This window comes from Helicoverpa zea, chromosome 14, assembly GCF_022581195.2.
Source record: "Helicoverpa zea isolate HzStark_Cry1AcR chromosome 14, ilHelZeax1.1, whole genome shotgun sequence".
NCBI classification, from domain to species: Eukaryota; Metazoa; Arthropoda; class Insecta; order Lepidoptera; family Noctuidae; genus Helicoverpa; species Helicoverpa zea.
The window spans coordinates 10,277,779-10,286,673 of NC_061465.1; the positions used below are offsets into that span (position 1 = coordinate 10,277,779).

General features: G+C 38.6%; 1 pseudogene; it reads right to left on the reverse strand.

Annotated features, from left to right (window-relative positions):
- Positions 1-8,251: 8,251 nt before the first annotated feature.
- On the reverse strand, positions 8,252-8,429 carry LOC124636712 (annotated as a pseudogene).
- Between the last annotated feature and the right edge of the window lie 466 nt (positions 8,430-8,895).

The following is an 8,895-nucleotide window of genomic DNA, read 5'->3' on the forward strand; positions in this document are numbered from 1 at the left end:
AGCTCGCAGGCCGCCTCGCCCCTCCGCGCCTACGCGGTTTTGAATTGCACTCTAGGGGTAGGGCAAACAAGACTACGTGGAGTCGGTTTTGCAGTGATTCGTTTTCAAAATTCTGCCATCTTAAAATAGAACCAATAATCATTAATAAAGCAGCTTACAAAACTTTGCTCAAAGTGAACTATTTAGTAGTACGTTATGTATAACCTCACTTAGAAAAATCGATTCTATCTTAATATTGAAGTTGCCCTCTCTGTATTTCCAGTCGCTCACTTAGTAATGTAGTCGCTCGGATAAAATTTTAATATATGAAATGGATTTATCACAATTCACTTTTTGTAAGCTCGTTCTGGATTTTATTATTAATCAATATTCGTTGTTAGTTTAGTTAATTTTTCGCTTACTCAAATTCATACCGCTCAAGTTATTAATACAGTACGTCATCATCAGTCGCAAAGCGTTTTTTTAATCGCTCGTTTTATTATATCCCTAAAATTAATGGCTACTTAGACTTTTTTGGTAGTTTTGTAGTTTTCATATATTTTTTATTCTTTAGAAGAAAAATTTAGGTCATGTTAGGGTGCGTCCACATCTGGCGAATGCGCCGCGAATGCGCAGCACGCGAGCCGATCGCGAGCTGTCCGCGAGCTGCGCGCGTGCATTTTTGTTCGTGCGCCGCTTCTGCGCCGCCCGCGCGCAGCTCGCGCGCGACCTAAGCGCCGCACGCGAGCGGCGCGCAGGCGGCGCGCGACGTCTGACATCTTCGATAGTACTGAGCCAATATACGGAACTGTAAGGGCGAGAACTGATTGCGCGCAGATCGCGCGCCGCTCGCGCGCTCTATACGAGCCTTGCGTGAGTTGCGCTAAAGAGGCGCACCGAACTATTGCAGTGACTGCACGCGCGCAGCTCGCGGACAGCTCGCGATCGGCTCGCGTGCTGCGCATTCGCGGCGCATTCGCGGCGCATTCGCCAGATGTGGACGCACCCTTATGTTTAGGTTTCCCCATGATATTTTCTTGCAGGATTCAAAATGATAATTAAAATACATTTAGAAACTTTTGTCTAAGCCTTCTCAGAAAAGAAGCGAATTATTATACATTTAATTGCTATGGTTACACCTCATAATCTGCCTAGCCTTTTCACAACTATGTTGGGGTCAGGTCTCCTAGTCGAACCGCAGCCGAGGACCATAGTGTTTACATGATAGATAGGTATACCCAAAAATAGAATTTCAATAGTAAAGTTTGTTCCAGTTTGTACACTTAAACCTGAACCATTACAATAGTTGACCATGAGCGAGTGATTAGGACAACGATCATAATAATTATAAAAACATATCGATATCAATCTGATCCCTTTATAGTGCAGTTAAAATACAATTAGGATTGACTATTGATTGACAAAAGCTACTAATATTGTATTTGTATTTTTCATTGACTAAGTTTTTGTTGAATAAAGGGTCATATTGGAAAAGTTTTTTTTTAAATAATTACTGACCTTTTTTTCAATTATAAATGTAGAAGTTTTCTTCCCTTATTCGTTTTGAAAGTAGTTATCATTAAGAGTCATTGCCTAAAATTAAATGTTATGATTCAACTACGAGTAAGTACATTTTCCCACTTTAATAGTGGAACTTGATATCAGGAAGATGAGGCATACCCACTTAAAAATATGACATTGCTTTAATTTTCTGATCCTTAAATACAATTCTTTCCCTATTGATCCCTCCCTTCCCCATAATCTAATCTCTTTTGCACTCATGGACAAACTTTTTGCATAAATAAATCTCTTAGAAATAGTATGTTAGTTAGTTCGAAATATAAGTCAAGTAAGTTCTGAATATTCTGATTCTGAGGTTTTAAAGCTCTAGTATTAGGTGTACCTAATACTAGAGCTTTCGTATCGTACTCGAGGGCTGGTCAAGGCCGACCGCTGGCTTCGGCAGCTTATTTATTTTGCCGCATACGGAAATCGAACATGTCACCCTTGCAACCGTGTAATTATGACCACTTAGGGTCTTGGACCTGTGGGTCTAGCCTGTCATTAGAACTAATTTTAGTATTTATAATTATAGGATGGTTTGTTTTGTTACGTCAATTATGAGTAGTTAGAAAATTCTTTGTAACTAAGTGTAGGAATGAAAACATTGATTAAATGATGTATAAAATAATTTAAACATGTGTAGGTATGCATGCATGTTTCATATTTTATTATTTTGTTTAACATATGGAAATGGTGTAAATATTGCACTTATAGCCCAGTAAAAATTGTAACTGTTGCGAGAATTTATAACGTTAATTACTCATTGCAATTAGTGGTAGTTAAGTTTTTATGGAAATAGTTAAGAAAATACGCAGCACCGTCAATTAAAACGCTCACTGGCCTGCATGGTGAAAATATTAAAAGGAATCTAACACGAAATACCTAGAACAACAAACTATTTTTAACAAGGAAAATGGAAATCGATTTAAAAGTTCCGCACAGTTTCAATGGGTTTAATTTGCTGCCATTACTGGCCACTAACGATATAAAAGCATAAAAGTCTAAATTTAAAAATAAATAGTCTTACCTTATCAAATGGGAAAGTTTCCATGTTTCGTGATACGTAAAAAGTTTGTGGGAGCGACTCGGGCGCGTGGTGTCCCTTCCATCGTAGGCATGATACTGACGAAGTTCGGGAAACCCCTGCCTTATATACCTACGTAGAGGGTGATTCACTAGGGAGTTATTTCTTTCACAGTCCACATTCAGCCTTGTTGAATGGATGTTTAATTTTAGAATTAACTCGTTCCCAGGATTCTCGGCCCGTGTATCAATAAGTAGTTCTATTGAAGCGATTGCTCGATAAATGCTGTATATAAATGAGATTTGTTTGTTTCGAACTGTAATGACGTATCTACTGTTTATTTAGTTGTGTTCTTAGAAATATTAAGGAACGTCGAATCTAGATTTGCGAGATAATCGTATTGAAAGCTTATTATAGCCTGATCTAGCGGTGATATACCTTTATAGAATTTTGGCTATTTACCGTAGAAATGTGGTGGGTTGATGATAATCTTCTTCGTTGGTATGAACTATTGAGCTAATCGACTCTGCAAATATCATGAATCACTTAATGTGTCTAACACAAACATTATTTTCTTTAAAATAATTCAGGGATTTTGTTTCGATTAAATTTAATGTTCAATATATATTCGCTGTAATGCTAGTGCTGCTGCTAAGTTAAGAAGATAAATACAGAAAGTCTTAGCAAAGTATCATCAGAATCTGTTGGATTGTTTAGCCATATAGAAACAGCAAACATACATGCATATTTTATTTAATGCACAATTATGTTTCAAAATTAAGTGACTTCAGTTAATGGACAACTAAAATAAATAGCTTATATCATAAATAAATAGCTTATATCATAAATAAATAGCTTATATCATACATCTATTTATAGTGACAAGAGTAAATATACATACTTCCCGTTATTATGGTAATTTTCACGTTAACCTGAGTGTACCTGACATACATAACATTATGTTGTACTTACGCTGAAGTACAAATTAAATGGATGCTCAATATAAACCACTTACATATAGTATATTATGAATGTAGTGTATTATAAGTGTAAGTTGTCATCCTCGTTTGCGTTTTAAGTAAACAAACGTACATTGAATAGTGGAGCAATTTTATTCATAGCTCTGAAATAAAATTGCAAACTATCAATGTAACTTTAGGTAGGCTTAGAAAGTAGAGTGCTTTCTAAGCCTACCTAAAGTTACATTGATAGTTCGCAATTTTCCCAATAATCCCAATAAAATATTTACCAATATTAACGACTATCATAAAACATAATCCGCAATACCTCAAAAAAAATGCAAAAAAAAGCTACCATTTAACAAATCTGAAACACGAAAAACCTTTTAACATAATGTTTTAAAATAAATAATCACATTGAAAGTACTTAATAAAGCCCAAATTACTCGGGTGTCCTTTTCAATGGTAGCCCATTGATAAATAAAGGACATTCTGTCCTTTATAATGTCACCCGTTCGTAGATCGTAGCAGACGCGTAGGCGCGTAGCTCGTAGCCGGCGTAGCTAGCTACGCAGTATGTACTGAAATATTGACAGTCGCATAAAAGTGGGCAAGCTTGTTTGATTTATTTATTATCGAGGAATGTGGGTTCTGTAGGTTTTTTTTTTATATATTTTTGTCATAGTCAATACTCGTAACTCGTAGCCAATCAAATGAAGTCAAAGTTTTCAGAGCCTTGGACTTTATTAAGCACAATTAAAATATTCTATATAATAACGATTTATGACTATGGTCTGCTAACTGCTTTTACCTGGATGATATCCTCCTAACCGATTATCGGCTACGGCGGCTGTTCTCATGAAAGGAGATTAGCCAACTGCGCAGGACATATTATAGTGCACAAGCATTTGCGCAGACACAGGTGCACTCACTATTCCTTCACTGTCATAGCCCGATGGGACGGCAATCCGACACGACCGGAGAGAGATCAGGCGCAGGACCGACATTTACGTGCTCTCCGATGCACGGGTGAATCAATCACCAACTTCCAGACTACGGGCTGCTTTGTGAAAGTTTAAGAAAACCCACAAAGCGATTTCGGCCCGACCCGGGAATTAAACCCGAGACCTCTGGTACAGCAGCCGCGCTTGCGACCACTAGACCATCGAGGCAGTCACAATATCATGGTTGGTACAATATCATGGTTGTAACATGTGCTTAATCAAAATATGTTCATTAAGTACATAATTTGCCAATAACATAAACTAGTACCTACCTATGCTGGATTTGAGTAGGCACTTATTTAACTTTAGGTCTAGCTTTTATTTTAAAACAAATAAAAAGAATCTATCTCTATCGCTCTAAGGTTTGCTGTTAGAGAACCCAGTTCTGGGTTAAGCTCGCCTTTGTATATGTCTTCTCTGTGTTGTGTGTGTCTTTTAAATGTTTTTGTGTACAATAAAGAATAATAATAATAAAGAGCCCCGCAGGGCATCTGAGGCGGATGACGGGGAGTAGCGACCCCGCGGGGCTATATATCCGAGTGCTCCAGGGAGAGTATACTGTCCCCCATCTCCGGCTTGCCGGAGTGAAGCATGACGGGGGATAGGTCTCCCGCCTCTTGGCTTGCCTTCACCGGCCGGTCAGAGTGGAGTCGCTAGAGTAGGGTTAGCAGCCCGCTCGGAGGGTAGGTGCCTCGTGGTAAGTGGCGAGTGGGCCGGTGATGCTGGACCCACAGGGAGCGCGTGATCTGCGTTTAAAGTCCGCCGAGGTATCCTCACCCTTCAGCCGCTCATGTACCTGTTGCCCCCTTGTTGCGATTTAGCGACTGATTCCCGGGGGCCCAGTAAGTGAGTTGGCGAGTCTCCACCTGCCATTTTTACGTGTATTTATTACATTGATATCGGCAGGTGCCATAGTTCCCGTAGTTCCCCCATTCCTAGTCCACTAGCATCCCATCACAATAGCCCAAGTAGTTTTCATCCATAGTTAGCAATAGTTTAGCACAGAACCGGGGATTGTCCTTGGGTACATTTCTATAGTGTATACAGGGATAATCGTCGGTTTTGTGTCACCATTTCATTAAAGTTGTCTCAAAAGGGCTTCAGAGTGTTGGCTTCGGCCCCACGTTCGCCTCCCAAAAATCCGGGACTCTGTAGTCCCGAGGTCTGGTAGAGACATACAAGATTATAATAAAGAAAAAGTATATCTTGATTCAGTACTCCAAATCTATACTATAGAATATAAGCATTTTAGTGAATTCGAGAAAGTTCTAAGAATACGGAACCCTAAAATCCTCTCCGCCATTAAGTAAACAATGTAAGTAATACACAGACTATATTAATAAATTGAAATCTTTTAGGTTAATGTACTCAAGTTTTGTTTATTGTTTGTGTCAATTTAGTTTACATACATAATGTGGTTTTCTATTTTTAATAAAAAAGGTATGGATGGTATTTGCATTAAAATGATGCATCATAGAGATGATTTATTAGTTTTTCTTCAATTATTCCAAGTTTCAGAGGAAAATCTCGTGGCTTGGACAGATCCAAATTTTTCCTTGAAAATAAATAAGTAAATTTTCTTAGTTTGAAAGTCGAACCGAGGAAGCCTCACTCAAGAGACACTAATTGAGATCACTTACACCATAGCACAAAATTCTCTAGGAGTAAGATACTTAAATTGCTTAATCTGCAGCGGTTGGAGTCTGTACACATTAAGGTTCAACCTTCTTAAATACCAATTTAAATCTTTTTTTTATAGGAAATCATTAAATAACTCCACTGTAAGTGCAGCGTGAGTGTAAGACTCCTACTGACTATTCCATTAATGTTTTTTTTTTTAAGCCCTTCAAAAAAATTGAACCTTTCGAACAATCCCGCAGCTTCAGCAGGATTGTTACCTACTTATCAGCTATTTAAAACAACATGACTTAAGTTCCCATCTCAAATCCCACAGCTCCCACATAAAAATCCGCCATGCTTCCACCGGTACAATCACAATCAATGGTTGGCAGGCTCCCAGCGCGGCGCGACTGTCCGGCGCCACTTGATTTTATTGGCTCAGTCTAAGATAACGTGGGCAAATACTGTGGCTATCGTGGTTATTGTTTTGTGGATTTATTGATTAGTGGATGGGCCAGCAGTTCTTATGTGTATCCTGAAGTAACTGCTCCCCACGTGCGGTTAAAAACCTGCCAAGTGCGAGTCGGACTCGCGCACGAAGGGTTAATACATTATTTATAAAACGGACAAAAAAATCACGTATGGTGAATGGGAGCCCCCCAAAATATTTATTTTATTGTAGTTTTCAGTATTTGTTGTAATAGCGGCAATAAAAATACATCATCTGTGAAAATTTCAACTCTCTAACTATTACTGTTCATGAGATACAGCCTGGTGACAGACGGACGGACGGACGGACAGAGGAGCGAAAACAATAGGGTCCCGTTTAACCCTTAGGGTACGGAACCCTAAAAAGTGTCTAAGTGCATTCTCAGGCGCTAGACTTTCCGTGTACCAAATGTTGTTTCAATCGGTTTTGTAGTAAAAAGACTACTGCTTTCGAATTTATAATATTAGCGAATATATTGGGGAAATATTTCTGAAAAAGATCTAGATACTTTAATGAAAATATTCGACAGATTTTTTTCTCTGTAGCAATACCTCTCACGCGAGAGACTACTAGAGAGGATATAGTATTTTCTAATGTTTAACCAAAGTTATATAGGTATGAAAATTAATGTGATTAAGTTATTGAAATACTATTTCAAGAAAGTGTTATTTTCGGGACTACCTTAAGTACACTATTCTCAAAGTTTGAATCAAACAGTTGAAATCACTTAAGATCAAAACTACTTCAAAGGTGACAGAAATACTAGAGTATTTTAGTACTTTAAAAAACTTAACGCACTAGGCTGATTTGTTGCCCGGTTTTGTTTTGCGGCAAAATAAGATGCAACAAACATACACTAAAACAATAGATACTAATAATGGAGACCTTTTTGTGGAATGGAAATAAAAACTTATCCCTTAGTTTTTCTTCGCAATTTTAAATATGCTGTAGGAATTTCTAAAGTGAAAATCGTTTACTAAAGTAGGTGTATTAAATTAGCATTTATGAACTCCAAAATTACAAAAATATAATTTGATATAGTCTCCTTTTCTATAGATTTTTGTATTCGCCATCCTTATGTCTGCTTCACTATATACTGAATGAATCCAATATACACAACGAAAGAAGTCGGAAGTTGTCTACTTAAGCAGGCAACATATCCCAAATTCCCTTTGATGTATGAAGGTAGGTGAAGAAGGTATCTTGCATTTTCTACGCAGCTTCCAAAATACCTTGTGCGTCGAATGCCTAAATATAAACCTTGTAAAATGTCAATTTACTATCTTGAATGGGTAAGGTAAGTACTTAATTATAACCATCTTTATTCTTTGTTTAAATTCATGGAACAATTTTAGTATTTATTATATCTAGGTTTATCTGTAGTTTCTACAGAAGAAATTTCTTTGATCTGCTTTTGCGTTTAATTCCGTGTAGTAATTCTAATGATAATTCACTATGGAGATTTTTTTTAAAGTTGTGTTTATTATGACATCAAAATATCACATAAGTACTTATGTTATTACTACGAGTGAATTCACAATCTGACATTTACATTAACTCTATTGAGCTGATTATAATGCTCCTATTTAAGAATATGCTGGATTTTCTGGATAATATGTGGGCCGATCCCGGCGGCACTGCAATGCCGGGCCGACCCGTGACGGGAGTGGAGCGAGCCCCGAACATCCCGTCAGTTTACAAAAATCAGTTTAATATACTGGTCCCTCAGTGAGGGAACTTTCAGATATTAAGCTGAAAAGAACAGATACTACACTTTGATCTAAGGTGATCTTCACACTGCCCCGCATCACGCTGCATCTTGCGTGTCGACGCACCTACGCGCGTTCCTGCGGGAGTGCAGATCTGCATCATCGTGCGGGTTTTTCACGCACTCACGCGCGTAGGTGCGTTTTGTAAATTCACGCACAGCGAGTTCCATTTTCAAATATACACGTCACGCCCATTCAAAATCACGCGCGGCATTGCGGGATTCAGTGTGCCATACCTTGCGTCTCGCCCCGCACCTACGCGCGGGGGTGCGTGTTTCTCCGCATGTATGTGCGTGATCCGCATGAACGCGCGTGGATGCATTTTCAGTGTGTTGGACTATGCGTGTTTTCCATACAAACGGAGATATTTCCATACAACGGAAAAAAACGCATCCACGCACTACGCTGCATCATGCGGGGCAGTGTGATAATCGCCTTAGCCAAAAGGCCGAGAAGCGATACCGAACTAAAGTTACCGGGGAGGGTC